Raw genomic sequence first — 22,013 nt, forward strand, 5'->3', positions numbered from 1 at the left:
TGTGCAAAGGGAGAACCACTGCGATTGTGCTTCCAGCTTGCATGGTCAAGCACCTCAGTGGAGAAAGCCGAAAACTGACTATCACAATAGGCGTAAACTGGTCAACGATCCGATGACTATGCTAAATGACGGGCCGTTCATAACATTGGCCAAACTGTTTCTGGCTTGACCTCGACTGTCGCCGAACACTACCGGGGGCTATTAACTGGCCTCCCAAACTAAATCCTCGAAATTTTGCTCTTACATTCGAGCTGAAGTTTCATGATCATGCTTAGCATGACAACCCAAAGAAAGGAACCGATAGCGGGACTATTTTCTTCGGAAGACATTTCTTCTGTTAAACAGTAATATAACATATCTCTCTGCGTACCTTTGTTTATAAAACCATGTGGCCAGATTGCCTTGTTTGTCGTAAATCTTTGCCCTCATAAAGGCTTTATAAAGTAGGACAAACACTCCTCGGCTACTGGCCGAGGAGGTGGAAGCCGATTATCGGTCAACAAAGTTTTGTACAATGCGGATCCGAGCATTAATGACGTAAAGTACTTGGATACATAGAGTCATTACACATAATTTATGATTTTACTATGGATATCGATCCTTAATTCGGCCACCCGTGCCCGCATTAAGGCTCGGGGGCTACTGCGCTTCGGGCTTATTATTTACAAATATTAAAGGGGCACATCGATCCCCTGATCTGGTGTTGCCACCCGACCAGTGTCTCGGGGGCTACTGCATTGCTTGTCCAATGCGAAAAAATTAATTGTAATACAGTTTCCGACGAGATTTTGATCCTCAGGTTGGTCGGCCGCACCCAACCTGAGTCTCGAGGACTGAGCACGCCGCTTTTTGTGTCCCGAAGTATTCTGCCGAGTTAGGACTTGATCCTCAGACCGATTTTGCAAATCAACCTGAGTCTCAGCAGCTACTGGGATAAGCGGTCTTATGTCATCCTTCATGTGCATCTCGGGTTTTAGACTGATACCCACCTTGAGGGCTACTGGCCATATATCTCCGCAGAGAATAAATTGCACCAATAAAAAATATTGAAAAAAATCGGCCCACATTCGGGGTGGTGCACCACCTCAGAAGCAGTCCGGCATAAAGCTCGGGCGCTAGTGGCTGGCTCCATAGAGGGCATTTCTGGCATTAAGCTCGGCTAAACTCCTTCAAACTTCTTTGAACCAAGGTGATTTACGACACCTCGGATACAATCCGGCGTTGGAGCTCGGATACAGTCCGGCGTTGGAGCTTGGACATAGTCCGGCGTTGGAGCTCGGATACATTCCGGCGTTGGAGCTCGGAAGCGGTCCGACATTGGTGCTCGGCTACAAAAGATACCTCGAATGCAGTCCGGTGTTGGAGCTCGGATGCGAGAGGACGCTGCCGCCCAGGAAAAACTTCAAACCCGAGGTGTGGCATAAAAATAACAAGCCATTGATAAAGGCCGGAAACTTAAAGGGGCTCCTCGGATACCCGACGTATAAACTCGTCGAATGCATTTTGGCGATCCTCAAGATCAAAGATGAGAAGATTTGTTGAACCAGTTTTCAAGACCGACGATCGAAGATGAAGAACAGTTTGGAAGAATCGAGGAGCATCCCTAACTTGAAGACCGGTTCAGGGGGCTAATGACGGTGTCCTGGACTAGGGGGTATTCATCACGTTGTCTCCCGATCAGTTGGATTGGGCCGAGGACCCCCATGGCCGTATACTCATGGGCCAATTCGGACAGCTGCCGCATACAAGGAAGATTCCACAAGACTTGGCGATCAAGACAAGGACTTCTCCCCACCGGCGTATTCGGCTAGGACTCTTGTTATCCTAGGCCTCTGGTGCATTATATAAACCGAGGCCAGGCTAGTTGATAGAGGATATACATACAATCATACCATAGGCTAGCTTCTAGGGTTTAGCCTCTACAATCTCATGGTAGATCAACTCTTGTAATACTCATATCATCAATATCAATCAAGCAGGACGTAGGGTTTTACCTCCATCAAGAGGGCCCGAACCTGGGTAAAACATCGTGTCCCCTGCGTCCTATTACCATCTGCCTTAGACGCACATTTCGGGACCCCCTACCCGAGATCCGCTGGTTTTGACACCAACAATCATCTTATAATGCTACCACCGTACTAAGCAAAATAAGATGCATAAAAGATAAACATCACATGCAATCAAATATGTGACATTATATGGCCATCATCATCTTGTGCCTTTGATCTCCATTTCCAAAGCACCGTCATGATCTCCATCTTCACCGGCTTGACACCTTGATCTCCATCTTAGCATCATTGTCGTCTCGCCAACTATTGCTTCTATGATTATCGCTACTTCTTAGTTATAAAGTAAAGCAATTACATGGCGATTGCATTTCATACAATAAAGCGACAACCATAAGGCTCCCGCCAGTTGCCGATAACTTTTACAAAACATGATCATCTCATACAACAATTTATATCTCATCACGTCTTGACCATATCACATCACAACATGCCCTGCAAAAACAAGTTAGACATCCTCTACTTTGTTGTTGCAAGTTTTACGTGGCTGTTACGGGCTTCTAGCAAGAATCGTTCTTACCTACGCATCAAAACCACAACGATTTTTCATCAAGTGTGCTGTTTTAACCTTCAACAAGGACCGGCCGTAGTCAAAATCGATTTAACTAAAGTTGGAGAAACAGACACCTGGTAGCCACCTGTGTGCGAAACACATCGGTGGAACCAGTCTCATGAACGCGGTCATGTAATGTTAGTCCGGGCTGCTTCATCCAACAATATCGCCGAATCAAAGTAAGATGTTGGTGGTAAGCAGTATGACTATTATTGCCCACAACTCATTGTGTTCTACTCGTGCATATATCATCTACGCATAGACCTAGCTCGGATGCCACTGTTGGGGAACGTAGTAATTCAAAAAAATTCCTACGATCATGCAAGATCTATCTAGGAGAAACATAGCAATGATACAGGAGACTGTGTCCATGTACCCTCGTAGACCGAAAGCAGAAGCATTTAGTAACGTGGTTGACATAGTCGAACGTCTTCACGATCCAACCGATCCAAGTACCGGACGTACGACACCTTCGTGTTCAGCACACGTTCAGCATGATGACGTCCCGCAAGCTCTTGATCCAGTAGAGGGTCGAGGGAGAGTTCCGTCAGCACGACGGCGTGGCAACAGTGTTGGTGATGTGATCCACGCAGGGCTTCGCCTAAGCACTACGACAATATTACCGAGATGGTAAACTATGGAGGGGGCACCACGCACGGCTGAGGAATAATTGATGTGCCTCTGGGGTGCCCCTGCCCTCGTGTATAAATGAGGAGGGGAGGAGGCCGCCCCCCTAGGGGCGCGCCAAGTGTGGGGAGTCCTACTAGGACTCCCAAGTCCTAGTAGGATTCCCCTTTGCTTTTCCGGAGGCGGGAAGAGGGAAAGGGATAGGGAGTAGGAAAGGGCAAGGGGCGCGCTGCCCCCTCCCCTAGTCCAATTCGGACTCCATGGGGGGAGCCTCCTCCCTAGGCCTGCCTCCTCTTCTCCCTTATGGCCCAATAAGGCCCCATTACTTCCCTGGGGGGTTCCGGTAACCCCTCGGTACTCCGGTAAAATACCCGAATCACTCGGAACCATTCCGATGTCCGAATACAACCTTCCAATATATGAATCTTTACCTCTCGACCATTTAGAGAATCCTCATGACATCCGTGATCTCATCCAGGACTCTAAACAAACTTCAGTTACCAAAACACATAACTTGTAATACAAATCATCATCGAACGTTAAGTGTGCGGACCCTACGGGTTCGAGAACTATGTAGACATGACCGAGACACATCTCCGGTCAATAATAGCAGAACCTGGATGCTCATATTGGGTCCTACATATTCTATGAAGATCTTTATCGGTCAAACCGCATAACAACATACGTCATTCCCTTTGTCATCGGTATGTTACTTGCCCGAGATTTGATCATCGGTATCCTCATACCTAGTTCAATGTCGTTACCAGCAAGTCTCTTTACTTGTTCTATAATGCATCATCCCGTAACTAACTCATTAGTCACATTGCTTGCAAGGCTTATAGTGATGTGCATTATCGAGAGGGCCGAGAGATACCTCTCCGATACACGGAGTGACAAATCCTAATCTTGATCTATGCCAACTCAACAAGCACCGTCGGAGACACCTGTAGAGCATCTTTATAATCACCCAGTTACGTTGTGACGTTTGATGGCACACAAGGTGTTCCTCTGGTATTCGGGAGTTGCATAATCTCATAGTCAAAGGAATATGTATAAGTCATGAAGAAAGCAATAGCAATAAAACTAAACGATCATTATGCTAAGCTAACGGATGGGTCTTGTCCATCACATCATTCTCTAATGATGTGATCCCATTCATCAAATGACAACACATGTCTATGGTCAGGAAACTTAACCATCTTTGATTAACGAGCTAGTCAAGTAGAGGCATACTAGGGACACTCTGTTTGTCTTTGTATTCACACATGTACTAAGTTGCCAGTTAATACAATTCTAGCATGAACAATAAACATTTGTCATGATATAAGGAAGTATAAATAACAACTTTATTATTGCCTCTAGGGCATATTGTTGGAGATATGCCCTAGAGGCAATCATGTATGATGATATTTCCTATGTGTTTATGAATAAAGATAGTCCTTGGACATTATCAATGATGTGTATCAGCAAGTACGTGACTTGTTTGTGGGACTATGCATTGTATGATGACTGTCCTAAAAGGTCCCTAGTCGTAAGGGCTGTGTGGACGCGCAGCCGACTAGACTAGCATATGACACGGTCGATGGCTTGGTATCACTAGCCATGGAGCATTGGATGCTAACCGGATAATATGGACTCGGAAGGATCTGGCCGGATTCGACGTTGTCGGATCCGAGTTGAGATAAGGTCCGAGTCGGACAGACCCAACTATGAGACACACCGATATGTCATCTGTGAGTCTCTAGTATAACATACGTTCGATGTCCTAAGACCTAAGCTGGCGCCTATACTCGGGATGTTGACAGACTTGCTTTGGGCCAACTAAACGCTACTCCATGACTGGGTAGTTATAAAGGTTGGTTTCGGGCTTGTCCAGACCCATGCTGCGAGACATGTCCGAGCAAGATGGGATTTGCCCCTGCGATCAGGAGAGATATACTTTGGTCCCCTCGTGTGATCCGACCAGGATAAGCATGGCAATGCGACATTGATTATGAGATAATCTAGTTTGTGTTTGGCATCATTGGAACGAGAAAGAGGTCGGGATAGCACAAGGATGAGAGACTCGCCTTGAGCCCGACAACATATATCGTGTGGCAAAAGGAATGGAAGTATGATGTACATGTTTGCCTAACCAGCTTCATAGTCTGCTTGGTGTTCGACATGCCTTGCTAGGGCCCGCTACCAACCATGCAGTTCGGAGGTGATCCGAACTGCGACCAAGCCGGCTTGAACCTAAGGGGTCGCACGCTTAAGGGAAGGAACCTACGAGGTCGGATCCGAGGACACTGGTCAGATGTGATCTGAGCTGTGTTCAGATTCTGGCTGAGTAGACTTATGGGCTTTAGGGTCCGTGCGAGGCCCAAGTGTTGAGCCCTCGACAGACGCCTATATAAAGTGGGGGTGGGGCACACTCAGGTGATTGATCGCTTCGGCGCTGTCACTAGGGTTTGCATGTGTTGCGAATAAACATGCCCACTCACCACCGGTTGTGTGATCGGACCTAGCAGTCCACCGCACGACGTTCCTCCTGCACGCGCGGATACCGTTAGAGGCAGTGCACTTGTGCTGCTCTGGCAAATTTGTACGTGGGAACCGACGACTAGCTGTTTGAGGGAGATTGGACAAGGAGGATAAGATCCACGCGGATGCGCTGCCTCAACTCTTCTTCCGCTGCATGACACTGCACGTCTAGTGGTAACGATCTGTGATCCATCTCCCGTAGCATGTTATTGGTTGTTCTGCGCGTAGGAAAATTTTAATTTGCAGTTGACGCACCCGTAGAACCCAACACATATTTCCTTCAGCTTTCCACTCAAATAATCTTTCCACCATAGCCAAATCTGTGTGAGAGAGTTGAGTGTTGGGGAGACTATCATTTGAAGCACAAGAGCAAGGAGTTCATCATCAACACACCATCTATTACCTTTGGGAGAGTGGTGTCTCCTAGATTGGTTAGGTGTCGCCTAGGAGCCTCCAACAAGTTGTGGAGTTGAAACAATAAGTTTGTAAGGGCAAGGAGATCACCTACTTCATGAAGATCTACCCGAGTGAGGCAAGTCCTTCATGGGCAATGACCATGGTGGGATAGACAAGGTTGCTTCTTTGTGGACCCTTCATGGGTGGCGCCCTCCATGGACTCGCGCAACCGTTACCCTTCGTGGGTTGAAGTCTCCATCAACGTGGACGTATGATAGCACCACCTATCAAAACCACGCCAGAAATCTCCGTGTCTTCATTGCGTTTGCACACTCCAATCCCATCCCTTTACTTTCCTGCAACTAGCATGCTTTACTCTTTCCACTGCTCATACTCTTGCCATACTTGCTTGAAATGTATTGTGAATGCTTAATCTTGTGCTAAAACTCCACCTCAACTTGAAGAACTTAAAAACGGTCACTTTTGCTTATAGAGGGTCTAGTCACCCTCCTCTAGACCCCTCTTATCGATCCTTTCAACATGCTATCTAGTTTACAAGGCCATTGTGATGCTATCTATATTTTTGTAGTGATTGGCATTAGATCACTTGCCATACTTTGACATGTGTGTTTGGTTCTTGTCATAATAACATATACTTGTTATTATTTTGAAGTTCTAGCCATGACTAGCTGGAACAGCCACTACCAGTCCTCGTGTAACTTCGCGTCCTATGATGAAGTTGACAAAGGAGAAATGAGCACCAACCAGGTAAGATTACAAAAACATCCATGAGCATTACAAACACACGCATATATACATATATCATCTAACCATTCATTATTGATGATTTCAAATATTTTACTTGCAGGCGTATGTACGAGACCCATCTCCAGAACCGGTCCAGCAGCAACTACCGGTACGTGACGTGGACATGCTCAACCGTGAGCTTGTCGAGTCAAAGGAGAGTACAATGAAGGCACTTAAGGAGTTGAATGACTCCCTGAAGAATGAGAAGGAAGAGATGATCGACGAGAACTCTGATCTCTGCGATAATAAATTGAAGCTCATCGACTAGAAGGACAAACTGGTCACCGAGATTGAGTCTAGGAAGAAGGAGATACGACTCCTGAAGTCCGAGAGGGCGGAATTGAAGACCCACAATGTTTATTTCATAAAGGAGGGACAGAGCAACAGGAACAAGTTGCATGAGATGAGGATCATTCTTCATCATTGTAGCTAGCTAGCGGATAACAAGTTGTGTGAGATGAGTAACTTTTGCTTGTAGCTAGCTAGCGGATAACTTTTGCTTGTATGTAGCAAGCTAGTTGATCACTAATGTTTGTGGATTTGAAGTTACCACTAGAAGTTTAAATGGATGCACATATACTAATAGTTGGGTATATATTTTTGTTACTGAAAAATACAAATTGCTGGTGTTGTCTCATAATAAACGCCATAGCTAAAACAATATATTTGTCACGACCGGTTTTTCAATAAAAATATTTATTGAGAAACCAATCTTTTGAGTCTAGTATGAGAGAAATCCTCCTCACTGGTAGACAAATTCTTGATACAATAAGCCAGTAGCATAAAATATATTACATGGTCGAACTACGGTTGCTCAACCAAATTATTACAAGCACGCCAATAATTATACATAATGGTGGACATGACACAGTGGTGTGGAGGCATACTACTGACTCGAGGATAGGGCGGTGGTGGAAAAACACAGCGGGGAGAGAAATACAAGACTCTATGTCTGTCATCTCATCGAGCGTCGAGGTGAGGCTCGATGAATTTATTTGGTAGCGGAAGCGGATATAAAACCGTGACCAAATCCAGGGTCGCACGAGACTGACTGGGACTCCTCTAGATGTCGGACTCGCTATCAAACTCTTCATTCATGAGATCGCCTTCGTCAGCATCTGGCCAAATCAACAAGCCAGTGAGTACTTTGAAAGTACTCGCAAGACAGTTCGGACATAAGATATAACAAATGCATGCATGGATGCGTCGTGATTAATTCACCAATGTACATTCAAAAATTAGCATAACAAGGTAAGTAAAAGGGAAACGGCGGTAGTCCGCCTGAAATCCCAACAAAACATAAATATCTACCGATCAGGTGTCTGAAGTGACGCCTCGAAAGGTGAACATATAAATATAAGGAAATGATGCCACAGTCGGGCGTCTTAGCGACACCACATAAAGGGCTCTAAAAGAAATGCCACAGTCGGACATCGGGGCGACATCACAGAAAGGGCTTTAAAAAGAAATGCCACAGTCGGACGTCGGGGCGACATCACAAAAGGGCTTTAAAAAGAAATGCCACAGTCGGACGTCGGGGCGACATCACAGAAAGGGCTTTAAAAGAAATGCCACAGTCGGACGTCGGGGCGACATCACAGAAAGGGCTTTAAAAGAAATGCCACAGTCGGACATCAGGGCGACATCACAGAAAGGGCTTTAAAAGAAATGCCACAGTCGCATGTCTGAGCGACATCGCAGAAAGGGCTTTGATTCACAAGTAAATAATACTCACAATAAACATTTAATTCATGAGAATAAATGGGTTAGTCCATCCACAGGAATAATCATTTAACCGGAATTAGCACTCATGCGAATCATCGGAGTCTCTGTCATCAAAACTGACATTTGATTAGAATAAGATAATATCGATCTGGGACAGGGAATAGATGATTTGGAGGAATATATGACTCTGCAGAGTTTGTACAAAATTTTTCCCACAGCCAACGGATTTCCGTAGTCACGAAGGACTAGTTCCGTTTACGGTATTTCGGAAGTAAACACAGCTAACCAGTACACACCCATCCTACCTCTCGATGCTAGGAATCACCCTAGACATCGTCCAAGAAAAACTTTTGAGACGGGGAGATCACAATCTCGAATAGCATGGGATCAAATTTATATACGCGCGCTCTAAGGGGTGCCCCCTCTCGGTCCCAACCGGAAACACCCATGCCCCCTGACCGGATGACTGGATTTAATCCAGGGCCATGGAACCATCATCACGGCCTCTCCTTTTGGTGTGTACCAGAAAAGTGGTCTGCAACTTACTAAACCATATTCCTTGCGGAAAACATGTGGTAGTACAGGGAAGGAAATGAGAGGAACTGGACCGATATGGTTTGACACTGAAGTCACATAGTCTGGCATAAGACTGGCATGCTACGACACTGCCATCTCACCCATCCTCATGCCAACACATGGCCATTCATACTCACATCCATCCACTTATGGATCATCGAACTCACTTACCTCAATATTGCATAAAATAACGTTCATCGATATGCTCCTCAACATGCCATGAAACTAACTAAATGCAAAACATGCCAAGACACTCATCATATCAAAAGTTCAAACATGCTTGCCTGGTTCAGAGTAGTCGGAGCCTAGCTCGGTGAAGTTCGCGGCTCCGTCACCTCCTTCGGTATCTCCGTGCTCAGGGCGCCATTCCGCGTCGGTTGGTGGTGGTGGTGGTCGCCGGCGAGTACCACGTCGACGGCGAGCTTTTCTCCGGCGGACGGCGGCTCGGGTGGTCGAGGGACTCGTCGGAGAGGGCGGAGCGAATCGTGGTGGAGGCTGAGGCGGATCGGGGCGGCCGGAGTTGGGGGAGGAGACCTCCTCGAGGTCCTCCTAGTGGCCTGGCGTGGCGTTGGTGAGGAGTGGTGATGATGCGTGTACGAGGGTGAGCTCGGGGGCCCTTTTTATAGGCGGCCCGAGGCGGTTGCCGTGAACGGGGGTCTCCGGCGAGTGATTACGGCGGTGCCGTGGATGTGCAGTGGGATTAGGGGTTTGGGCATCATCGTTGAGGTCCACCGGTTCCATTTAGGCGCTAAACGGGCTGGGATTTGGTGCTAGGGGCGAGCTCGACGGAACGGGGGTGGCGCGGCCCGTCGGCGGCAGGGAGCACGTTCCGTGCTTGCCGGGCCACGGTGGCGGTGCCACGGGCGTGCGCTGGCACGCATGAGGCCACGGAGAGCAGAGGGGCGATGGGCGGCGCGGAACGGCGTTGAGCCACCGTTCTTGTCCCCTGTCGGCCGCCACGGGAGGTCCCGACACCGCAGAAGACGCCGGCGAGGGCGGGCCAGCGTGCCACCGACGCCAGGAAGGCTCCACGCATGCGTGTGAAGCTCCAGACAAGACGGAGGGGCTGCGAGGAACGTGCCAAGTGCACTGTGAACGCGTGAGTGAAGCTGACGAACACAAAATGACACTGAAGTCTGAATTTTCTGAATTTTGAACAGCAACAGTGCATGCAAGGTGTTCGACAGAATGAATTTGGCCTCTGGTGATTTTTCCTTGAGCTGATTTTTGGTGGAGTGACTTCTCATTGCTCTAGTAGGCTGCCTGATTTTTGGTGGAATTTATGGAGGAGTGTAGATATGAATTTCATCAAATTTGGCAAATCTGGTCCAAACTTGCAGAGACTGAATTTTGAAAAATTTGAAAAGAGGAGGAGTGGATCAAGATGGTTCTGGGTTGTGGGTACAAAGGACTATCCAGGAGAGTTGGTTTGAGGTCAAAACTCAAATGCAATAGGGTACTTGCTTTGAAAATTACTCAGGCTCCAAATAATTTTCAGAATTGATTTGAGAGGAAAAATAGTTAGAATAAAATCCAAAACTTGCTTGGATTAGTTGGGACAGAGAACTTAGGTTGATCACAAGGAGTAGGGGAGGTTTTGGAGGGGTTTTATCACATGGGCAAAAATGCCAAGTCATGGGTGGTTTTCAAGATATGAAAATCCCAAATTTTCATAGAGTTCTTTTTAAAAGAAAAAGATTAAAATCCCAAAAAAAAATTGAGAGGGAACCAACAGAGAGGAAGTTCAAAAGATCAAACACCAAAGTTTGAAAAAAATAAAATCCTAGCCAAAGAAAAGGAAGTTTTCAAGAGGAAGGTTTTTCTAAAATAAATTTTAAATGGCCTCTTTTCAAAACCCACAAAGTTTTTGTTAGAAACCAAATTAAAATTTTGGAGTGTCACAATATTGCTGGTGTTAGATAGGTGGCACACCATCAGTGCTAAAATACTGCCGACGTGTTTGCCAACTCCACCACAAACTTGTTTTCACTGGCGCCATATTGGTGGCGTTGGGTGTCTATGCCAGCAAGGCACTTTTTGCCACGCCATAGCTAGGATTTTTTCCACTAGTGCATAGGCATTGCAATGCACATACTCATTGAATTTCTGCAAGGAGTGGTTGCATTTTTTACCAGAGCTTATACAATCGGTTTCTCTCTTGTTAGCCACACCGCGGTTACTTCAAACTTTGAATAACTTGGTATACAGTCAGCTTGACTAAAAGATTTCCTTTTTCCTAACTAAACATAGGTTAATACTCACTATTGTTAAGCAAGTAAATGCTCCTTTGTTGTTATATAATCCTGCACGAGTCATTTAAAGCTTGAACCATTGCAGTCTCTAAATTATTTTGTGCAAATAAAAGAAACATATCTGAATATGCATATATCAAGCCAACTAATCAAAAAATTTACTCAAGAATTGGAAAAGACACACATGGAATTCGGGTGGCACAAAAATTATTTTGGTGACCAATCCCATAGTATTTACTCAACAAATTGATAAAGAGGGCATACAATTAGACATGTCCTTAGATAAACCGATTGATTCATTTACTTGCATTTTGTTTATGGCAACACATGAACATATGTCTGAGTTCCTATTTAGTTTGTCATTTTTAGTAGAAGGTTTAGTAACAATGTAAAACAAAATCTGATTTGAAACTACTGGTGCTATTGATTTGCTAGGACTAATTAAGTTGTGTGTCACAACACCTACCCCCTTAGGAAAAATCTCGTCCCCGAGATTTCAGATGATCCTTAAATAAGTGTGGATGCTCTGTCCGAAGAAAATCCTCGCTTTCCCAAGTTGCTTCACTGTCGGTGTGATTGCTCCATTGGACTTTGAAAAACTTGATGGTCTTCTGTCGGGTCCTCCTTTCAGACTCCTCTAATATTCTTACTGGACGTTCCCGATAAGTGAGGTCTGGCTGCACATCAATGTTTTCATGGGATACTTGTTTCTCTGGGTTGCTTACGCACTTCCTTAATTGAGAGACGTGGAACACGTCGTGAATGTCGAACAAGTCTTCGGGTAAGTCTAGCTGGTAGGCTACAGTGCCTCTTCGTGCCACTATGCAGAATGGTCCAATGAATCTTGGTGCTAAATTTCCTTTAATCTTAAACCGTTGCAGTCCTCTCATAGGGGATACTCTCAGGTATACAAACTCACCGGGTTCGAAGCTGACCCTATGATGTTTCTGATCATAATAACTCTTCTGTCGACTTTGAGCGGTCTTAAGTCGGTCTCTGATTAGCTTGACCTTTTCCTCGGCTTCTCTGAGCATGTCTGGTCCGAAGATGCGGCTGTCTTCGGTCTCTGACCAATTTAACGGGGTACGACATCTTCGTCCGTATAAAGCCTCAAATGGTGCCATTTGTAGGCTGGCCTGGTAGCTACTATTATACGCGAACTAGGCGTATGGCAGGCTTTCTTCCCAACTGGTTCCATATGTGGGGACACATGCTCTCAGCATGTCTTCTAAAATCTGGTTTACGCGTTTTGTTTGTCCATCAGTCTGTGGGTGGTATGCGGTACTGAAGGCTAGTTGGGTTCCCAGAGCCTGTTGTAAATGCTCCCAAAATCTTGAGACGAACTGAGTGCCTCTGTCGGATATTATAGTTTTCGGGACACCGTGCAGACAAACTATGCGGGAAAGATAAATCCTGGCAAGCCTCTGAGTGGTGTGGGTCGTCTTCACTCGAATAAAGTGTGCCACTTTAGTCAACCTGTCAGTGATGACCCAGATGGCATCATTCCCGTGTCGTGACCGAGGTAGTCCGACAATAAAATCCATCCCTATTTCATCCCATTTCCACTCAGGTATTTTGTTCGGTTGCAGTAGTCCGGCTGGTCTCTGATGCTCAGCTTTTATGCGTTGACATGAGTCGCAACATGCAATGAAGGTGGCTATGTCCCTCTTCATACCGTGCCACCAAAATCTTTCCTGAATATCCTTATACATTTTGGTTCCTCCAGGGTGAATTGAATATGGAGTGGTGTGTGCTTCAGCTAAAATTTTCTGTTTAGGTCTGCTATGTTTGGCACGCAGAGCCTTTCTCCGTACCATAGTATTTCTTCCTTGTCTATGACGAATTCCGAGGCCTTGCCCATACTCAACTTTCTTTTGATGCCTTCGATGCTAGTGTGACCGGGCTGGGCTTCTTTGATTTTCTCCACAAGGTTGGGTTGTATTTCCAAGTTTGATATGGTGCCTTTTGCTACCATTATCAAGTTGAGCTTGGCAAATTCTTGATGGAATTTGGGCCTCAAGCTGTGCAGATAGTTTTCGTCGGAGCTGGGGTTCCGACTAAGGGCATCGGCCACTACATTTGCTTTCCCTGGATGGTAATGGATACCAACATCATAATCCTTTACTAACTCCAACCAACGTCGTTGCCGTAAGTTTAGTTCTGGCTGTGTGAAAATATATTTGAGACTTTTGTGATCCGTATATATTTCACATCGATTCCCAAGTAAGAAATGCCTCCATTCCTTGAGTGCGTGAATAACTGCTGCCATTTCTAAGTCATGAGTGGGATAATTTTCCTCATGCTTGCGAAGTTGCCTTGAAGCGTAGGCGACAACCTTGCCTTCCTGCATCAACACGCATCCGAGACCCTTTCTGGACGCGTCACAATATACTTCAAAATTCTTGTGTATGTCGGGTACAATTAATACCGGTGATGTTGTTAACTTCCGCTTTAGCTCTTGGAAACTTTTCTCGCAGGCTTCTGTCCATTCAAACTTCTTATCTTTCTTGAGCAACTGTGTCATAGGCTTGGCTATGGTGGAAAATCCTTCAATAAATCTGCGGTAATATCCTGCCATTCCCAAGAAACTCCGTATGTCCGTTACGCTGGCTGGTGACTTCCAGCCAAGTATGGCCTTGACTTTCTCTGGGTCCACTGCGATACCGTCTTGGGTCAGTACGTGGCCTAGAAAGCCTACTTGTCTTAGCCAAAATTCGCACTTGCTGAACTTGGCATACAATTGGTGTTTTCTTAGCTCTCCTAGCACAATCCTGAGATATTCTGCGTGCTCTTCTGGTGTCTTGGAGTATACCAGAATATCGTCGATGAATACCACGATGAACTTGTCCATAAACTTCATAAATACTTTGTTCATGAGGTGAACAAAATATGCTGGGGCGTTAGTTAATCCAAATGGCATCACTGTGAACTCGTACAGTCCATATCTGGAGGTGAAGGCTGTTTTGGGGATATCTTCCGTTCGTACCTTCAATTGATGGTATCCTGACCTTAAGTCAATTTTTAAGAATACCTTGGCCTGAGCGAGTTGATCAAACAAATCGTTTATCCTTGGCACAGGGTATTTGTTTTTGACTGTGACCATGTTAAGTGCTCGATAGTCAATACACAATCTCAGCGTTCCATCCTTCTTTTTGGCAAATAAAATTGGTGATCCCCAAGGTGAGGAGCTGGCTCGAATGTATCCTTTTTCCAGTAATTCCTTTATTTGCTTCTTCAACTCGATCAACTCGGATGGTGCCATTCTGTATGGTTTCTTGTATATGGGGGTGGTTCCTGGTGCTAGCTCAATGCGGAATTCTATTTCCCGGTCTGGTGGCATGCCTGGTAGTTCTTCAGGGAATACATCTGGAAATTCACACACTACTGGAACCTTGTTTAGCTCAGAAACGTCCACCTTATTTAATCTCGGTTGCCGGGGTATTTTTCCTTCCTTGGCTGATACTCTTATTGTCTTCCCTTGGTGGTGTGTGAGAATTACGGTCCTGTTGAAACAGTCGATAAAACCCTTATTGGTGGTTAGCCAATCCATCCCTAGGATGACATCCAGTCCTTTATTTTCCAACACAATAAGATTTGCATGAAACTCCAATCCTTCGAACTGAATGACCACATTCTGACAGTAATTCTGAGTAACTTGCTAAATCCCAGGGGACTTGATGGTCATGGATTTCTCCAAAGGAAGCATCGAAAAATTATTTTGCAAAGCAAAACTTTTCGAAATGAAAGAGTGAGAAGCTCCAGAATCAAACAAAACCATTGCAGGTATTGTGTTGACAGGAAACGTACCGAGTACGATATCCGGAGCATTTTGTGCCTCCTCTTTGGTTACGTGGTTCGGATGACCCTTCCTGTGGTTATTGTTGGGATTGAAATTGTTTTGCTTGGGCGCGGAATTTATGCCGCCGTTGTTCGGCTTTGGGGTTGAATTCCTTGGCTTGGGGCACTGTTTGGCATAGTGCCCTTCTTCTCCACAAGCGTAAGAAGTAACGCCGGGGCGATAGGTGAATTCCTTGTCCCTTGCATGAAAATTCTTGATTGGGCGTGAGACATTGGATGAGGATTTGTGTGTCCCACCCTTTTGAAAATCTGTCTTGCTTCAGTGATTGCGAGCATGATTAGTCTGGTCCCTTTTTCCCTTGCGGATATCTTCCAGACTGCGTCTCTCATTTTCCAGAGTAATGGCTTTGTCTACCAGTGTTTTAAAATCAGGAAAAGTGTGCACGACCAGTTGGCATTTAAGCGCGGGCGCCAGACCGTCAAGGAATTTCTCCATCTTCTTGATTTCAGTCATACGCTCTTCATTGGCGTAGCAGGACAATAGAGTAAATTGACTGTTGTAATCTGACACTGTCATGTTCCTTTGTTTGAGGTCATCGAATTCTCTCTTCTTGATTTTCATAATACTCTTAGGAATGTGTGCACCACGGAAACCTTCCTTGAAATCATCCCAGGTTATGTCATTTTCGTTGGGATGCATGTGCAGAAAATTCTCCCACCACGATGCGGCTGCTCCTGTGAGATAGTGCGGAGCATACAATACCTTCTCGGGGTCTGAACATTTTGCAATAATTAATTTTCTCTCCATATCTCGAAGCCAGTCCTCGGCTTCAAGAGGTTTGTCAGTGTGAGAAAATGTTTGAGGACGTGTCTTCTGTAGCTCAGATAACTTGGAATGCTGTTGATACTGTCCATGATGATTTCCCATGTTGATGACTTGGTTCATCATTTCCCGATGTTGTTGCTGACTCTGCTCATAAAGGCGGCACATTTGTGAAAGTGCCAATTCACTGCCCTGTTGGTTTGACTGTCCCTGAGTGAACTCGTTGCTGGGTTGTGCATCAAAATTTTCCTCTGGTGGAGTTGGCATGGAGCGAGTCCAAGGACGAGACATTTTTCACTCTGGGGAAATTTTTTGTAGAACTCATAAGAAAAGCGGAAAGAGTCGCAAAAACAATTCCAAAAAAAATGCATAAAGCTGGCAAATAAAACTAAATAACCCAGCTTACTTAAGAAAAACAAATCGCCTTGCGCACGGAGAAGGACTGCTCATAACATAACTTACACGCAGGCGGTAATTATACAATACATCACTCAGGATATGCGTACATAATCCTGACATGTTATTTAGGCTAGTGCACTTCTCCAGATCCTACATGATGCGCAAACAGGCTACTTCTCACGACCTATGTACATATCTTACAAAGCGGTACAATACATGGCAGCTAGGCGCACTTAGGCAGAGATGTTGATGACCTCCTTTGCCCTGCCGAGGGCGAGGCGTAGCGAGGTTGGGAACTTGACTTCCTCCTCGCTAATGGGCTCCATACGTGTAGTGTTGCGCAGAGTGGACGGAGTGGTTGCCAGGGGCGGAGCAACATGTACAGAAGTGGGCGCGAAGGGTGGTGCAGTGCGCGCTGAAGTGGGTGCAATGACTTGGTTGAATTCTTCGGTAGAAGGCAGGCGATGAGTAGGCGTAAAAGATGCTGAGGACGAGACCAAAGTCAGTGGCGGTGCGATGGGTAGGAGCTCCCTCCTGTTGGCAGCACAGCCATGAACTGAGTCCATGTGGGTAGCTACGAAGTCGTCCACCAGGTTGTCGAAGGCTGCCTCCAGGGCCCGGAGATACTCAATGAGCATCTCAAAAGCCTCGTCTCGTTCTCCTCTGGGGCAGGAGTATGTGTAGTGACAGGTGTAAGGCACATGGCACGGAAGATAACGGTAACGACGAGTCTTCATCACGGGAAGGACATCCCTGAGACGAGCTATCACCTCGCGGGCTGCCATCTGCATAGCATGCCTCTCCGTAGGCATGGCTCTTCCCACGAACCGGAAGCGGCGTAACTCTCCACGCCCTCCCTTGAACTGCACCGCGACCTGGTGCATAGTCAGACTGTCGTTGACTCGGTGCAGGCAGAGTGTGAAGACTGGGCGCACAGATGGCCCCATCGCGACCTGAACGATGAAGGAAAGAAGCTTGACGAACCCATCGGGCACGTTGGCGAAGGTCTGAGACTCGCAGCTGTTGTCGGCCATCTACAAAAGTAGGCAAAAATTCTGCATGGTCAGATCATAAATTTATGCTGACTGACAGAAAATGACTACAATTGCAAAAATATAAATTAGCTCTATCATGCTAATAACCAATTAGCGATCGCACCTAGTGGCTTCCTACAGTCAGCCTGGCTCTGGTACCAAGCTTGTCACGACCGGTTTTTCAATAAAAATATTTATTGAGAAACCAATCTTTTGAGTCCAGTATGAGAGAAATCCTCCTCACTGGTAGACAAATTCTTGCTACAATAAGCCAGTAGCATAAAATATATTACAGGGTCGAACTACGGTTGCTCAACCAAATTATTACAAGCACGCCAATAATTATACATAATGGCGGACATGACACAGTGGTGTGGAGGCATACTATTGACTCGAGGATAGGGCGGTGGTGGAAAAACACAGCGGGGAGAGAAATACAAGACTCTATGTCTGTCATCTCATCGAGCGTCGAGGTGAGGCTCGATGAATTTATTTGGTAGCGGAAGCGGATATAAAACCGTGACCAAATCCAGGGTCGCACGAGACTGACTGGGACTCCTCTAGATGTCGGACTCGCTATCAAACTCTTCATCCATGAGATCGCCTTCGTCATCATCTGGCCAAATCAACAAGCCAGTGAGTACTTTGAAAGTACTCGCAAGACAGTTCGGACGTAAGATATAACAAATGCATGCATGGATGCGTCGTGATTAATTCACCAATGTACATTCAAAAATTAGCATAACAAGGTAAGTAAAAGGGAAACGGCGGTAGTCCGCCTGAAATCCCAACAAAACATAAATATCTACCGATCGGGTGTCTGAAGCGACGCCTCGAAAGGTGAACATATAAATATAAGGAAATGATGCCACAGTCGGGCGTCTTAGCGACACCACATAAAGGGCTTTAAAAGAAATGCCACAGTCGGACATCGGGGTGACATCACAGAAAGGGCTTTAAAAAGAAATGCCACAGTCGGACGTCGGGGCGACATCACAAAAAGGGCTTTAAAAAGAAATGCCACAGTCGGACGTCGGGGCGACATCACAGAAAGGGCTTTAAAAGAAATGCCACAGTCGGACGTCGGGGCGACATCACAGAAAGGGCTTTAAAAGAAATGCCACAGTCGGATGTCTGAGCGACATCGCAGAAAGGTCTTTGATTCACAAGTAAATAATACTCACAATAAACATTTAATTCATGAGAATAAATGGGTTAGTCCATCCACAGGAATAATCATTTAACCGGAATTAGCACTCATGCGAATCACCGGAGTCTCTGTCATAAAAAATGACATTTGATTAGAATAAGATAATATCGATCTGGGACAGGGAATAGATGATTTGGAGGAATATATGACTCTGCAGAGTTTGTACAAAATTTTTCCCACAGCCAACGGATTTCCGTAGTCACGAAGGACTAGTTCCGTTTACGGTATTTCGGAAGTAAACACAGCTAACCAGTACACACCCATCCTACCTCTCGATGCTAGGAATCACCCTAGACATCGTCCAAGAAAAACTTTTGAGACGGGGAGATCACAATCTCGAATAGCATGGGATCAAATTTATATACGCGCGCTCTAAGGGGTGCCCCCCTCTCGGTCCCAACCGGAAACACCCATGCCCCCTGACCGGATGACTGGCTTTAATCCAGGGCCATGGAACCATCATCACGGCCTCTCCTTTTGGTGTGTACCAGAAAAGCAGTCTGCAACTTACTAAACCATATTCCTTGCGGAAAACATGTGGTAGTACAGGGAAGGAAATGAGAGGAACTGGACCGATACGGTTTGACACTGAAGTCACATAGTCTGGCATAAGACTGGCATGCTACGACACTGCCATCTCACCCATCCTCATGCCAACACATGGCCATTCATACTCACATCCATCCACTTATGGATCATCGAACTCACTTACCTCAATATTGCATAAAATAACGTTCATCGATATGCTCCTCAACATGCCATGAAACTAACTAAATGCAAAACATGCCAAGACACTCATCATATCAAAAGTTCAAACATGCTTGCCTGGTTCAGAGTAGTCGGAGCCTAGCTCGGTGAAGTTCGCGGCTCCGTCACCTCCTTCGGTATCTCCGTGCTCAGGGCGCCATTCCGCGTCGGTTGGTGGTGGTGGTGGTCGCCGGCGAGTACCACGTCGATGGTGAGCTTTGCTCCGGCGGACGGCGGCTCGGGTGGTCGAGGGACTCGTCAGAGAGGGCGGAGCGAATCGTGGTGGAGGCCGAGGCGGATCGGGGCGGCCGGAGTTGGGGGAGGAGACCTCCTCGAGGTCCTCCTAGTGGCCTGGCGTGGCGTTGGTGAGGAGTGGTGATGATGCGTGTACGAGGGTGAGCTCGGGGGCCCTTTTTATAGGCGGCCCGAGGCGGTTGCCGTGAACGGGGGTCTCCGGCGAGTGATTACGGCGGTGCCATGGAGGTGCAGTGGGATTAGGGGTTTGGGCATCGTCGTTGAGGTCCACCGGTTCCATTTAGGCGCTAAACGGGCTGGGATTTGGTGCTAGGGGCGAGCTCGACGGAACGGGGGTGGCGCAGCCCGTCGGCGGCAGGGAGCACGTTCCGTGCTTGCCGGGCCACGGTGGCGGTGCCACAGGCGTGCGCTGGCACGCATGAGGCCACGCGGAGAGCAGAGGGGCAATGGGCGGCGTGGAACGGCGTTGAGCCGCCGTTCTTGTCCCCTGTCGGCCGCCACGGGAGGTCCCGACGCCGCAGAAGACGTCGGCGAGGGCGGGCCAGCGTGCCACCGACGCCAGGAAGGCTCCACGCACGCGTGTGAAGCTCCGGACAAGAGGGAGGGGCTGCGAGGAACGTGCCAAGTGCACTGTGAACGCGTGAGTGAAGCTGACGAACGCAAAATGACACTGAAGTCTGAATTTTCTGAATTTTGAACAGCAACAGTGCATGCAAGGTGTTCGACAAAATGAATTTGGCCTCTGGTGATTTTTCCTTGAGCTGATTTTTGGTGGAGTGACTTCTCATTGCTCCAGTAGGCTGCCTGATTTTTGGTGGAATTTATGGAGGAGTGTAGATATGAATTTCATCAAATTTGGCAAATCTGGTCCAAACTTGCAGAGACTGAATTTTGAAAAATTTGAAAAGAGGAGGAGTGGATCAAGATGGTTCTGGGTTGTGGGTACAAAGGACTATCCAGGAGAGTTGGTTTGAGGTCAAAACTCAAATGCAATAGGGTACTTGCTTTGAAAATTACTCAGGCTCCAAATAATTTTCAGAATTGATTTGAGAGGAAAAATAGTTAGAATAAAATCCAAAACTTTCTTGGATTAGTTGGGACAGAGAACTTAGGTTGATCACAAGGAGTAGGGGAGGTTTTGGAGGGGTTTTATCACATGGGCAAAAATGCCAAGTCATGGGTGGTTTTCAAGATATGAAAATCCCAAATTTTCATAGAGTTCTTTTTAAAAGAAAAAGATTAAACTCCCAAAAAAAATTTGAGAGGGAACCAACAGAGAGGAAGTTCAAAAGATCAAACACCAAAGTTTGAAAAAAAATAAAATCCTAGCCAAAGCAAAGGAAGTTTTCAAGAGGAAGGTTTTTCTGAAATAAATTTTAAATGGCCTCTTTTCAAAACCCACAAAGTTTTTGTTAGAAACCAAATTAAAATTTTGGAGTGTCACAATATTGCTGGTGTTAGATAGGTGGCACGCCATCAGTGCTAAAATACTGCCGACGTGTCTGCCAACTCCACCACAAACTTGTTTTCACTGGCGCCATATTGGTGGCGTTGGGTCTCTACGCCAGCAAGGCACTTTTTGCCACGCCATAGCTAGGATTTTTTCCACTAGTGCATAGGCATTGCAATGCACATAATCATTGAATTTCTGCAAGGAGTGGTTGGATTTTTTACCAGAGCTTATACAATCGGTTTCTCTCTTGTTAGCCACACCGCGGTTACTTCAAACTTTGAATAACTTGGTATACGGTCAGCTTGACTAAAAGATTTCCTTTTTCCTAACTAAACATAGGTTAATACTCACTATTGTTAAGCAAGTAAATGCTCCTTTGTTGTTATATAATCCTGCACGAGTCATTTAAAGCTTGAACCATTGCAGTCTCTAAATTATTTTGTGCAAATAAAAGAAACATATCTGAATATGCATATATCAAGCCAACTAATCAAAAAATTTACTCAAGAATTGGAAAAGACACACATGGAATTCGGGTGGCACAAAAATTATTTTGGTGACCAATCCCATAGTATTTACTCAACAAATTGATAAAGAGGGCATACAATTAGACATGTCCTTAGATAACCCGATTGATTCATTTACTTGCATTTTGTTTATGGCAACACATGAACATATGTCTGAGTTCCTATTTAGTTTGACATTTTTAGTAGAAGGTTTAGTAACAATGTAAAACAAAATCTGATTTGAAACTACTGGTGCTATTGAT

Source organism: Triticum aestivum, chromosome 7A (genome assembly GCF_018294505.1).
Source record: "Triticum aestivum cultivar Chinese Spring chromosome 7A, IWGSC CS RefSeq v2.1, whole genome shotgun sequence".
In the NCBI taxonomy this organism is placed as follows: domain Eukaryota; kingdom Viridiplantae; phylum Streptophyta; class Magnoliopsida; order Poales; family Poaceae; genus Triticum; species Triticum aestivum.